Genomic DNA, 14,001 nt, shown 5'->3' with positions numbered 1-14,001 from the left:
CCAGTCGTCTAGATAGGGATAGACGAATAGCTTCAGTTTGCAGAGAAAGGCAGCTACCACCGCCATACACTTGGAGAATGTCCGTGGGGCGAATTTGAGGCCAAACAGCAGAACTCTGTACTGGTAGTGCTGCCGAGAGATCTGAAACCTGAGGAATTTTCGATGTTTCACTGAGACAGGGATATGGAAATAGGCATCCTGTAGGTCCATGGCACACATCCAGTCTCCCGGGTGTTTCAACGCGCTGATGAAAAGCGCGCTTCTCGCCCTGACGAAAACGCCTCCGATATTCCTTGCGCTTTTCCAGACCAACAGCTTTAACAGTGTCCATCTCTGTTTTCATCTTGTTCATTTGGTCATCAGCGTGAGCCCCAAACAAGGATGACCCGTTAAAAGGCAGATTAAGAATCTTCTTTTGAGCATCAGGCTTGAGGCCCGTTAGCCACAGCCAGGCTGAGCGCCGAGAGCATACGCCATGAGAGTAGCCATGTGCGGCGAGGTCCGAAGCATCCGCAGCCGCACTTATGATTTGATTGGCTACAAGCCCACCTTCAAGGAGAATTTCATTGAAATCCTGTCTGTCTTCCCTTGGCAGTTTATCAGCAAATCTGGAGAGGGAATCCCAAAGTGAGCGATCATAATGCCCCAGAAGGGCTGAAGCACTAGCCACCTTCATGTAGGAAGCAGAAATGTTGCACATCTTCCTACCATACGAATCCATCTGCTTACTGTCTTTTTCCGGGGGGACAGAAGAGGAGACAGACGCAGAATGGGACTTCATGGCAGCCGCCACAATAACTGAGTCCGCTGGCGGGTCCGCTCTCAGAAATAAGGGATCCTCTGCCGGGGCCTTATATTTCTTAGCGATTCTTGAAGGCACAGAGACTACCGTAGCCGGAGTACGAAATGTGGCCATAGCTGGCTCCAACAGTCCTGGCACCAATGGCAGCAAAGGTCTGGGTGCTGACCGGTGATGTAACGTGTCAAATATAATTGATGTGGGAGCCAGAGGGGTGTGCATCGTGAGGTTTAATTTCTGCGCACCTCTGCCCAGAACGTCAGAGAAAGTAGCGATGTCGTTAATAGGAGGCACTCGTGATGGAGGTGTAGAGGAAAAGGTCAGAGAATAATCCCAGACCGAGGACCTTGTGGAGGAAGACCAGGTGGGAGATCTAGTGCGTCGCCTCTTGTGGAGACGATCACTGTGATAAGCCCTGGACCGTGATCTGTGTTTAGAAGGAGATCTTGGCCTTCTGTGAGAGGAAGGGCGATCCCTGGGTCGTGACCGTCGTGGAGAAGGTGACTTTGGTCTACCAGGAGGAGACATGCTTCTACGCGGAGAAATCCTGGAGGGAGAGTACGTGCGGGAATAGTCCGAGCCCGGACTCCTGCAGTCACCTGTACCCACATTCTCCAACCAGCGAAGTGAAAGACCAAACTTCTCTGGTGTCTTAGGTGATTTCTCCAGAGAGATCTGCACGATATGAAGATCTGAAGATGATGAGCGATCTCCTGACGTTCTAGATCTGATTCTAATCCTCTCCGTGGCTACTGCAGGTCTATCCTTCGACATCGAACGTCTCGACGTCGATGATGTTTGTGTCACCATCGGTTGCTGGGAATGCCGCTCCGCCCTCGACGGCGGTCTCGACACCGATCGCCTACGGCGTTGTGGAGACCTCGACGTCAACCTTTGTCGTCTAACAGGTGACTTCGACACCGACCTTCGTCACCGAACCGGCGACTTCGACGTCGACCTTCGCCGACGAGCTGGTGACTTTGACGTCGACCTTAGACGGCGGTCCGGTGTTCCAGGACTTCGAGCTGAGGTTGATCTTCCCGACGTCGAATGCCTTGACGTCGATCGACCCACTCACGGCGAGACATACGTCGTCGCAGCTCTCGACGCCGATCCCCCTCGAGGGCGGCGGAGAATGTCTCGACGTCGACGGAGACTGTCCGGATCTCATCGGACTAACAGCCTTCGAGCCCGAAGGGCTGTGCCTCGACTCAGACTTACTTGTCTGCGGCGGAGAATCTCGACGTCGAGATGAACCTCTTGACGCAGAAGTCGTCCTGGATTTTTTAGACAGTACCGTCGACGGCGAATCTCCTGGAACCTTGGTCTTCCTGGGGTCAGGAGAAGTGGTATGTCGCCGTTTCTGAGGTCGTCTAGCTGAAGGTAGACGGCTTCTTTCCTTCTCCAGCTGGGCATGCAGCTTAATGCGCTCTCTATCGCGCAGAGTGCGCCTGGAAAACTTCTGGCAGTGGGGGCACCGGTCAGGATTGTGTGAAGTTGGCAAACACACAATACACACAGAGTGTGGATCCGCCAGTGCCATCTTATTGCCACAGGAAGGGCATTTCCTGAATAAAGCAGGCATTCTGACTGGAAAAAATTTGAAATTCTTCAGGAAACCAGCAGATCAAGCTTTCAGGAGCCAGAAAATGTCGAATTTTCTGTAAAAATCTGAATTAGAAATCTTTCAGTCAAAAAACTGAAGAGCTCAAGCTCCAGGATCCTCATAGGAGGAGCAGGAAAAACGAACTGACTTAACTGTCACCTGTGGTGCATCATGGGAGCAAGGGGTCTCCTGCAGGTCTTAAAGGCACGGTCCTCCTACTCTAATGCCTTAAAGGCAAGGTGTCAGTTTTCTTTGTTTTCTTGATACTCTACTGCAGCCTACAGGCAAATGCCTGCAATTACAAGTTTGCTTTATGGCAATAAAGCATTGTGTGACAATTGGCTTAGTGCTTCCTTTTTTCCTTATGGGTTGGGGGGTACTACAATGCAAACCTATGTAATTTCAGCATTGCCATGTTTGAAACATTTTAGGCTGCTTGTATATGTTTTCACATATGCATATATATGTACATATATGTATTTTCTATATGCTCCGGGATCCCGCACGTGGGCTGGGATTATTCATAGATTATGATTGAGGAGTATCCCCTGGATGAGAAGTTGTCTAGCCGCAGATTCCTTAACTTAGAATATCACCAGGCGTCAGACTGGATCTGGAAAAATCTTTGCAGCAGCACCTCTGCGCGCCGGGGGACGGCACCACATGACCCCGCCCTGCCGTCGTCCACATACGCGACGTCAGCGAGGTCATATAAGTCCCTCCCGGCGCGCTGATGTCAGTTTTCTTCAGAGAAACTTTTGCGACAATGCGGAGCCAACAATAAATTTAAAAAAACTGAAAGTATGGGAACAGTGTGCGATGGATGAAAATCCGTGAATAAATAAAGAGGTTGGTGAAAGACACCATCGTATAAGACAGAATTAGACACTACCTGAATATATCGGTGAAAACGCTGTAAGAACCTCGCAAGCTAAGCGAAGACCCTTCCCTAGTACAAAGGGATAACATCTCAACAGACTGAAATAGACTGTTAGTAACATGCATAATAACAGACAAAAATAGACTGTCAGTACCGTGTAGAACTGTGCCATCCAGCAAGAATGGAGCACAGAGAGAACAGTCCACCGCAGGAATGAAAAGTCTGGCACGGAGGTCTGAAACAGAGGCGAACAGAGCCCCCAAGAAGACTACCGTAGAGGAGCCCAGAACCCTGAGCCAACAGAGAAGGCGGAAATACAACAGGAGAAGAAGAAAATGATGAGGAATCTCCTGGTGAAGGACAATGGAAATGGCCTCATTTTACAGATAAGAAACTCTTGATAGGGATTCAACTGTAGTATTTTGACAGAAACCCCTGAGAGGGAGTCAGTGGTATTACGGCAAATCTCAAAGGGACGCAATAATGTGAGCACCCATCATGGTGGTTAGGGGTAGGTTTTAGTTATGCAGGTTTTTGGTTTATTTTACGCATAACTCTGGAAAGATTTGTATATCCTTGTACTATGCACGGTATAGGTGGCGGGGGGCTTTTGATTAATCCTCAGTGAGTATGCTGATAAATACTGTGTACGGATTTGTAGGTGTTTGTACAAAAACTTAATAAAATGCGTGTTAAAAAAAAATAATAATAATGTGAGCACCCATGAGAGAAAAAAAACAATGCCAACTGTAACCGGGGGGCCAGCGGAGAACCCCCCTTGGCAAGGTCCTCGCAGAACGGGGAGGCTGGGTGGGCTTTAAGGAATCTGTGGCTAGACAATGTCTCTAAAAGATACATCGTTACCGAAGGTAAGTAACTCGTACATCTGATAAAAACATCTAGCCGCAGATTCCTTAACTTAGAATAGATACCACAGCCATACCCCAAAGGGGAGGTGGGTCTGCGACAGAACAACAGAAAACACCAAGCATCCGATCCGGCAACAGAGTGATGCATAAAGGGGGGAGGCTGTGGTGGAACGGCCATACAGCAACCCAAGCAGCTCAGAAGAGCGGAAATAACGGGATCGTAGATATCCTAAAAAATGCCAGAATGGCGCTACACCATACACGTATAAAAAAATGACAGGTGAACGGCATGAGCCATATACCAGAGCAAAGAAGAGAGGAAGCAGGACCACTCTCCACTTAATGGCGCACGATGAGGACACTGACCCAAGCTCGAAAAGAACCTGAAGAGATGCAACCAGAGCCTAACAGACTAGCCTATAGAAGGAAGGCTGAAGGAGCCTGTGCCAAGAGCCCAAAGGCAAGAGCTAGAACCTGAGAAATGGGTTTGGAACAGCCGGCGGGACAAGAAACACGCCAAGTGCACAGCCAATCCCAAAAAGGAGAAATGGGGGCAAATCGCAGCAATTTTAAACCCGCTGACGAAGGTAGAAACACGCAGCAGGCAAAACGGCCAGAGAGACCTTAAAGTGGCTAACACAAAAAGCATAAGAGTGCCCGACCGGCAGTATGAAGCCAAAGTGAGAAACACCCCACAATATAGACTTGCAGCAGTAGCATATCCGAAGGATGTGGCCAAAAACACCAAGGTAATGAATCGTGGAAAGAGCCTCAATCTGCGACCAAACACTCCAGAAAAGACACGTACAGTGTCGAACACCAAAAAGAGAGCATTTGGCAAATTGTGAAATCACCCCAGGAAGTGTAAGCAAGGAGGAACCTATGGGCAGCTTGCAACAAATCAGAAAAGCTCACACACATGGAGATATCGGTCTTTCCCTCACAGCCTCGAAAAGTGGTGTCCATGTAGGAAAAGGAATACCAAGGCAACCGGCATGCATACATAAATGTATAAACATAAATATGTAGAGACAGAAAAAGCCAGGAGCATGAACATGTCCATTCCGGAACACACCTAGTAAAGTAAGGGCAGGTAGGAGCCGCTTTTGAATAAGAGATCAAGAAACCTCACTAGGAGGTGGAACAGGCAACAGGCAGGATGACCATGGCGTAAGAAGATGGCACCAGGGAAAAACAGAGCACCGTACAATGGACCACCAAGCGATGCATGGAGCCCACAGGATCTCCAGGCCCAGGTGAGATCAGCAAAGCTATATAATAGCATAAAAGTACCCCACATGGAGTATGCATACCCCAAACAACGGAGGTACACCTCTTAGGGCAATAAGCCAAGCTAAAAGAGCGCAGTAACAAACTGAACCCGTGAACATGAGTTCTGAGCCGTATGACATTACCGAGCTGAGCCACCGGGTCAATACCACGGTCAGAGGACCAGACACAGCAATCTGTGTAACACGGCCACAGCAGGCCAACAGGCAGCTCAAAGCAAAACGCATCCAACGAATCAGTAGAGCTTCCCACAGGTAAGCCTTAAGTGACCTAGGGAAAGGGTTGAGACGATTCAAGGATCCCTCCCAGAGGAGGAGCTGCACAGAGGGGAGGATACTCATGTCCTTTGTCAAGATTTTATGCCAGTGTATGGGGGCCAACGGCTCCCTGAACTGGCTCAAACTGGTGTATGCAAGGAGGGCACCAAATGTGCCCTTCAAAGCAGTCTGGTGGCGCTGGCAAGTGCCCTCACCACAGCCCAATACACTAAGTCCTGTCTGGGAGGTGGTCACACCTTCCTGTGGCAGGAAACCTTTTCTGCCTTCCCCTGCTCCAGCTCAACTCGGCAGCAGGAGGAGGGTAATAACATGTTTGTGGTCGGCAGCAGCACTAGCTTGCGTTTAGACCGTAAAAGGATGGTATGGGAATACAGAGAGGCACCCTAGGGGAGCCCCCCAGTACAAAAGATCCTACATCCAACACTGAATCGGTGTAGGGGTAAGATTTCCACATGTTAGATAGCAAACATGACCAGTTTCGGTGCAGCCAGTATGTAGCTTGACATCTCGTATATTACCTAATGTCTGCTATATGAAATAAACGGCTGACCGCACTTACAAAGCTTGTAGAATCGACTTTCTGAAGCTTTCTAGCCTTTTGGATTCCCTGTCCGGGGGTGTGGAAGGGAACGCGCCACAGTAGGTGGAAGCTTGGACTACCAAGCTTTTTGGGGTAGGATGGGTGGTGAGGAAAGCTGGGTCACCCAGTGCAGGTTTATGGAGGCGGGCAATCGTTCTGTTTGCAGGTGTCCCTGTGCTGGGCTTGGACCAGGTGCCCAAAAAAAATCCGTCAATGCCTCGTTGAAAGGCAGCAAAGGATCTGAAGATGACACCAGGCTGCAGGACCTCAGCCAAGACATTAGTCTTGACTGCCATCATAGGAAGCTGCCGGTCCAAGCACTGTGTAGACCTACGTGCCACCATTGCAGATGAAGCCGCCTCCTCCATAGCCAGATTGGGGGAGACAGCATGACAGAATCGGGGGAGTTGACAAGTCCACTGGCATCACCCAGGTCCTCATACCAGTGCAGATCTTGAGGTTGCAGTATTTCTAAGGGATCCTGATGCCCCTCCCAAGCCTCATCACCCATTCCTAATCCTTTCAAATAGGGCAGGTTGAACAGCATGGAGCCGTAAGGCTCAGTCTGCGCTGGTCTCAGCATCTGTGGACGCCCAACTGGCTCCGAGTCATCTGGAATGAGGAGGCACGACCAGCGCCCGCTGGCTGATGCGGCGCTGGACTGGCTCCATGTTGTCTAAAATTACGGTTGGGGAGGGGCACTGGTGGAGGCCGGCGACGCAGAGGACCTTGGTGTCAGACGCGCCAGGGAAGGTCACCCCTGGGTCCCGACCAGTGCTGGTCTGGACACTTAGGTGGGTCCAGTAATAGTTTGTGGCACCAGGGCCGGAGGCGCAAAACCCAATGGATCTTTCTCATCCAAACCTGCAGGGCCTGAAGGCGTGCCGGCAGGATCAGGCTGCCCAAATATGGCACACATGGCGCCTTAGAACTCTTAGCTGGGCGGGGGTCGCTCCGGCCATGGAAAGGGAGGGAAACACTGAGCCGCCTAAGGCACCTGTTCTGCAGAGCGGGGCCTCAAATGCCCGAGGTTCCTCTGTCTCGTCATGCGACGGATGAGGTGAAGTCGAAGCACGCTTTAACTTAGTGTTTCTTATGGTGCCTCTTACCTGACCGCGATGACTGAGGAAGTGGCCTTCGACTTTCTGGAGTAGTGCTCGGATCTTCCTCTCGACCGAGACTGGGAACTAAGTCAGCAAGGCGACCTCCGCTGCACCGTACACTGGGCCATGATCAGCTTTAGGGGCCGCTCCCTCAAAGTCTGCAGCACCATGGCCCGGCAGTTGGGGCACTTTGTGTCATGGTTGCGCTACAGGCACTAGAGACACATGTGGTGGGCTCCTGTGACTGGCGTGGCACGGTGGCAGGCTCCGCATAGCTTGAACTCTGAGGTCGTCTCCATAGACATCCCTACAAACCCAAAGGAGCCGTCAAAAAGTTGAAAAAAGTCTGTCAAAAAATGACAAGAGTAGCTCTCTTCGACAGATCAGTGCTGGCTGGTGCGGAAAGAAAAGAACTGACATCAGTGTACCAGGATGGTGCCTATATAGACGCGGACGTCACAACATCAACGAACAAGACACCTACGACTTCATGTCGACGAGCAATGTCACACATCCAGGAAATTAGTTCATATTACCGCAGTCCTTTGGTTAGGTATTTCGGGTCTAAAAAGTCAAAACTCAAGCAGTAGGAGGAGGAATTCAAGGAGAGAGATCCTCAAACGCATTAAAGGGGCATTAAGTTCTCTCACTTTAATATCTCCCTGGGTCTCTTTTGCAAAGCTGTGTGCCTAGCTAAACACACTGCAATTCAACCGGCAACTTACTACCGAATTTATCCAAACAAGAATTTAGATTTATTGTTCTAAATGGTGTTTTAGGGCAACTTCTTTCAAGAAAGTTAGCCAAAACACTCCAAGTACAAGATCATGTATGACTGAGGATATGAAACTAAACCTTTGGGTATTAGAACATTATCTAGAAGCTACTGTACAAATAGCATGCAAGTGGTCAGTGGGTGGAAACTGAACACAAATTGGGAAGAGTCCGTAAAAAATTAATTACTTACAATCAATCAGACTCTTTCTGTTGGATGCACAGCTCCCACAAGATTCTTTACAAGAACACCCTCCTGGCAATTCACTACTTTCAAACCCAATTAAGAGACTGTCAATTCCTAAAATATGTAGTCCCTATAAATGTAATGGCCAATCCATCTTCTTCAATCAAGCCCATGCAGACTACTGGGAGTCTGAAGGAAAGGAGAAAAAGCATTGTGCAGAGTAAACATCCACAACAGTATCGCCAAGACAACCTTTCCTCAAAAACTCCAAGGAGAAAGAGAAATTGCATTTCTTACTGTAGCTGGTAGCAAACATATCTATCAAGGGGAACCATCAAATGGACCTAGGATCCCCTCCTGATGAAATTACCACTGACAGTTTACAGAATCCAGCATGGTCAGGGAGTCCACCATCAGATTCTCTGTCCTGCCCAATAAGCTGCTGACAGCCCGATTTTTTGCCTCCAGTCCAGTCCCAAATGTGAAAGACACTCCGACATAGCTGTTGCGACCATACACTGGCTCGCTAGTTCAGACAGAACATCACAGTTCTGTTGTGCGTCAGGCTTTGACCTCACCAATTCCAACACAACCAACCTCCCCGAGGACCTGTTCAACCTCTGACTCACCCAGTGGGACCAACATTTATTTTTCCTCATGAGACTTTGCCCGAGAGCAAAAGAGAATTTGTTTTTAAAAAAGCAGAAGAAAGGCGGCAAAACCTTCACAAAGGGAGAAAGCACGAACTTGCAAGAATAAGATAAAGGAGCAGAGAGTGTCTGATAGTGAATTAAAAAGGCGGGAGATATATTTGGGACTGTGCATCCTTTGTATTTGAAGCACCGGCATTTAAATGCACCAGACGCAGGTTTCTGAGCAGATCCTTGGGCACCGGCACTTATTCTTTTAAAAATTGAGCACGGACTGGACCCCATCTTCAACAGTATACTCAACATCACAGTAGACAAACCCTCAATGACCACCTGGTCCAACAATACCCTCATCAACTTCAGCATACCCACTGTCGAAACGCTATCACCAAAGCTTTAAAACGGGATTAGAACAAGATCTCAGAAGTATCCTGGTCTTACAAACTTAAACCACCAGCTCGACACAGCATGCCCAAATCCATCTTTAACTTCAACGCCAGGGTCACCACCTGTCCAGGTACCCTGGCTCCTCTCAAAGCCATGAGAGCAAGACAAAAAGAAAGTTTGGTCACAGAATTGCAAACTCCACTGCAAGCAACTTAGAATGTAGATGGAGACAAAGTCAGAGAGACATCGACAAGAGCACCTACAAATTCGCCATCAGCAAATCAGAAACAGCAAACGCTCCGTACTCAACATCCACATCGAAAGCAGCACCAACAGCTCAAAGGAATCTTTTCCATAGGGAAAGACACTACAGCAGCACACTCCCACAGTGTAGCACTCTCTCAAGACCTTTGCACTTAGCTGTCCCTATTTTTCAACAACCAGATCAGCAGCATCCAAGTAAAAAAAAAAAACTCACAGCCCTTCTGTCCATCTCTATCAACACCCCCGAGGACCACCATGACCACCTGGCCCAGTGTCACCACACAAGTAATTTAAACGGCCATGCAGTACATACACACTTGCAACCTAGGACCCCTGCTCTCATCATGCCTTCATCAAAGAACTGAACCACACCCATCCTGAATGACTTATCACAACCAACTAAGCGGACGACTGATGGATGAAAACAAACTGACTCAGGCTCAACACAGACAGGACGAAAGTAATAATCTTCAGCAAAGACCTCGCTATGGGACTCGACCTGCTGAACTCTGATCCACATTCCTCCCGACAACCCACTCAAAGAACTGCAGAATAGCGTTCGACAACTCATCCTGTCCAGCAAAGTGAACAGTCCCCTGCTTCCACTCACTCAAGATCTTTAAGATCTTCAAATGGCTCTCCACTAAAACTCGCAGAACCTTCACCCAGGCCCTCATCACCAGAAAGAAAGACTAAGGTAACTCTCTATGCTGGAATCAACATTCAATTGACCAGAAGACTCCAGACTGTACATAACTCCACACCCAGGCTCATCCACAACCTCCAATTCATATCAACCCACACCTCTTAGAGCTCCACTGGCATATAATCCCCAAACATGTACTCGCCAAACTCCTTGACAGCATACAGTTCCACAAAGCTATCAGACACCTCAGCTCCCCAGTTCCGGAAGTGGTGCCTTCTCCTACCTCGCTCTTAAAGCTTGGAACATCCTGCTACGCACATTAGAGCCTCTTTCTCAGTTCTTGAATTCCTCAAGAAACTGAAGACCTGGCTCTTTACTTAACCCTCACTCAGCTCATACAGCTCTGGTTTAAGAGATTGCCAAAGCTGCGGCTTGGCAGAAGTCCCTAGGGAACCAAATGGATACACATAGGAAAGGGACATTTTATTTTGAATGCAGTTCGAGATTTTCTTACTTAACACATTTTTAAATAGTGAAGACTTTTAAGGATCCAGTCACACACAATGTGCAGTAAGTAGAGCATCTGAGAAATTACTGCCTCTTCAGGAAGCTTTGTAGATAGAAAATCCAAACCATTCTGAAAGCCAAATCAATTTTCTTAATAACAACTTTATGATTACCTTTTCTGCCCCCAATCTAAACAATAAAGAAGGAAGAAGTAGGGCATTTTTAACCAATCCCTACCAATACTTTATAAAAATACATATCAGTCTAAGGCACTTTTGAATTCAAGTCACTGCAACAGAATCTTCAAATGTCACCAGTGGGTTTGTATTACTGACAAATTTCAGATCCAGCGCGTTACCTATGAAGGTGGTTACGTAAGAGAAAATAGTCAGGAATACATAGATATCCAACAAGCATTGGCATAGCCAATAGGTCTCACCTTTGGGACCTTATAAGTTTTTAGCCATGCAACAGTTGATGTTATTGCACCAAGGATATTGTGCTGCATAACTAAATACTTATAAGGTCCCAAAAGCGAGACCTATTGGCTATGCCAATGCTTGTTTTAAATATCATAATTGCTCACCGACCTATCTATGGAGAGATGCATCAACACGCTGCGGCGGGATTGAAAAATGCATATGGTGATAAACGCTCACAACAATGAAAAAGTGGCACCTACATGGGGAAAATATATACAAACATGGATATGAGTAAAGCAACTCTTTTGCAAGAACAAATTCAACCTTGGGCACAGCAGGTAAGTTTAAAGCGAGTGATTGCCTCAAGAAATATCCGCCGCTTTACCCCAGCCTTTCAGAATCTCCCATAACTTTGTTAATGGGTGAAATATGACTCACTCGTGATTGTGTTGGCAACGCTTTTGAATTCTTAGAGCGCTGCATGTCTATACAATAACATTTACATACCTGCCAACTCACACAGTGCCACAGTGTGACACACGATATTGGCTCCCACACCATGGTCTCCCGGTGAGGAGCCAATATCAGACATGGTGGCAGGGAAAATCAGCTGAAAACAACAGTAAATAGTGGTTTTCCAGCTTGTTTTCCGAGGCTTTGAACTGCTGATGTCCATTAAGGAGTGTGAAAACACCCCAGGACATCGGCACTAGCCTTAGCAAGCTTTTTTTTCTGTTCTTGGGAAGAGGCAGGTTGGGGTGGGGTTCAAAAGTGCCATGAGGCCGTGCCCCCTGCCCTTCCTCACACAGTGAGATTGTTCTTTAAGTTGTCAGGTATGTATTTAAAGTACTACCAGGAGTTTACTTTTTTGCTGCTGACTGTTCACATACAGAGGGAGGCACAAATGCAATCAGCTGCAGTCTTAAGGGTGAAATCGCAACGCTTACACATTGTTCTCTGCTGGATTCTGCAATACAATCACTTTTGAGTGTTCATTGTAATAAATAAAAGATAAAGCTACATACAATACAACTGCTCAATCCCGGATGTCTACTTGCAGGATATATTAAGTATCCTCACATAACATGCCCCGTTTGGAGAGCACGAGGAGGTATCCCTTAATATTGGTTTTATATCACCAATGATCGAAACCTAAAAAAGCGTCAAAAGTCGAAAGCACATGCCTTCACTAGCATCTTGCAATAAATGGCATGCAGTCAAAAAACATCCGTGTGTAACCCTTTCCAGGGCAGGAGGCTGAATAAACATTACAGAAATACCCGATTAACTGTGCCCAACGAGTGTGAAAGACCACTAACTAAACTATGAGGAATGCTGCATACATTTACTTTGGGCAGGTTATCAATTACTGTGTAACACTAAAGATGCAGTACTCTCGTGCCTTTATTCTATAGCAATGCATGCTGGTACTTTTAGTCTTGCTTCACATCAACGGATTGTAGTAGCCAATTCCACAAAAGTCATAGAAAGTCATGTTATCCTTAACTACATATTTAAATTGGGCAGGTGAAGATTATAGTCTACAACAAACACTTTGTATTGTTGCGATCTACTAAAAATGTATTTATATACATATTCATGACACGATTAATTAACCGCGTATTAATAGCAGGCTAAGTCAGCTGGTGGTGTGAGCCAAACCAGTGATCAGCAGGTTACAGGCAGATCTCTGTGAGGAGGCGCTTAACACACTGCTTAAAGAAATACCTGTAGTTGCCTTAGTTTAGATCGTCCTATTCTAATGGACTTTACAACTTTGTTATGAGCTGCTCTGCACCTTTCTGGGCATTTAAGTTACCGGTTCCAGCTTACATACCAACCATCCCTCAGACTACACACTGATCCCCCGAGAAGCCTCCTATACTCTCCGTGGGTTAAGGGATACAATGACTTGCTGTCATTTGTCGATAACTCAGAGGTAAAATAAGATGCTGTGAGAAAACAAAGGGCAACCGACGAAGGGGAGGGTGGGTGAAATCAGTCACGGGGCAAGTAGCCGTCACGGGGCACTGTACCTGCATTAACTTCCCTTACTCCTCTGGTATCCAACCTTGAATTGAAAAAACTGCTTACTTATTTAGACTTGCTTCCTTTTCTCTGCGACTGCAGTTCTTTAGAAGAGGTGTGGCTCACTGGTTAGAGGCGGCAGACCCGTAAGCAGAGAATCAGCCAGGGACCAGGGTTCAATGCCCGACACGGCAGAGTTGTGGACCAGGGTCAAAACGGACTCGATAATTCTCGCCTCGGTACCTACTCTAATCAGGAACACACTCGGCAACTCTGGGCATTAAGCTTGCCTCATCTCTACAACGGCCCCCCACAGACGCCAGGGATGCCTGGTTTCACCTTGGAGATACCCAGAAAGGGACCATCTCACAGGGAAACCCAGGACGGGTTCCCCAGCGGTCTTCAGCGCCAGGATACTCCATGGAGTCACAGCGCGCTTTACAAGTACACCCACATTTACATTTACATTCTTTACAGTACTCAGACGCTGTAATGGTGAAAGAGCAGGGTGGGGGGAGGAGAATAAAACTAACACGGACAAAAAAAAAAAAAAAGGTTTTTGGCCGCCATACTTAAAGATGAAGTGCAGCGAATGAGATGCAACATGCAGGTGTGGGGTCTCCTGAAGCGACAGCCATGGTTAAAGGTGAACTGGGTCACCGCGCTGATAAAGGGAAACGCACGAACGTGCGTGAAGCGCTATGAAGAGCTGTTTCGAATTTTTTATAAAG

The 14,001-nt window shown here is 47.5% G+C and overlaps 1 protein-coding gene across 7 annotated transcripts in view; it reads right to left on the bottom strand.

The window, feature by feature from the left end:
* CHD9 (chromodomain helicase DNA binding protein 9) overlaps nucleotides 1-14,001 on the bottom strand; it is a 1,905,864-nt gene that overhangs the window by 1,322,773 nt on the left and 569,090 nt on the right. The window lies entirely within an intron of this gene.

The sequence above is a fragment of the Triturus cristatus genome, chromosome 12 (assembly GCF_964204655.1).
Source record: "Triturus cristatus chromosome 12, aTriCri1.1, whole genome shotgun sequence".
Lineage (NCBI taxonomy): Eukaryota > Metazoa > Chordata > Amphibia > Caudata > Salamandridae > Triturus > Triturus cristatus.
Note: the sequence above shows the minus strand (reverse complement) of the source record. Positions and strands in the feature narration are given on the sequence as shown.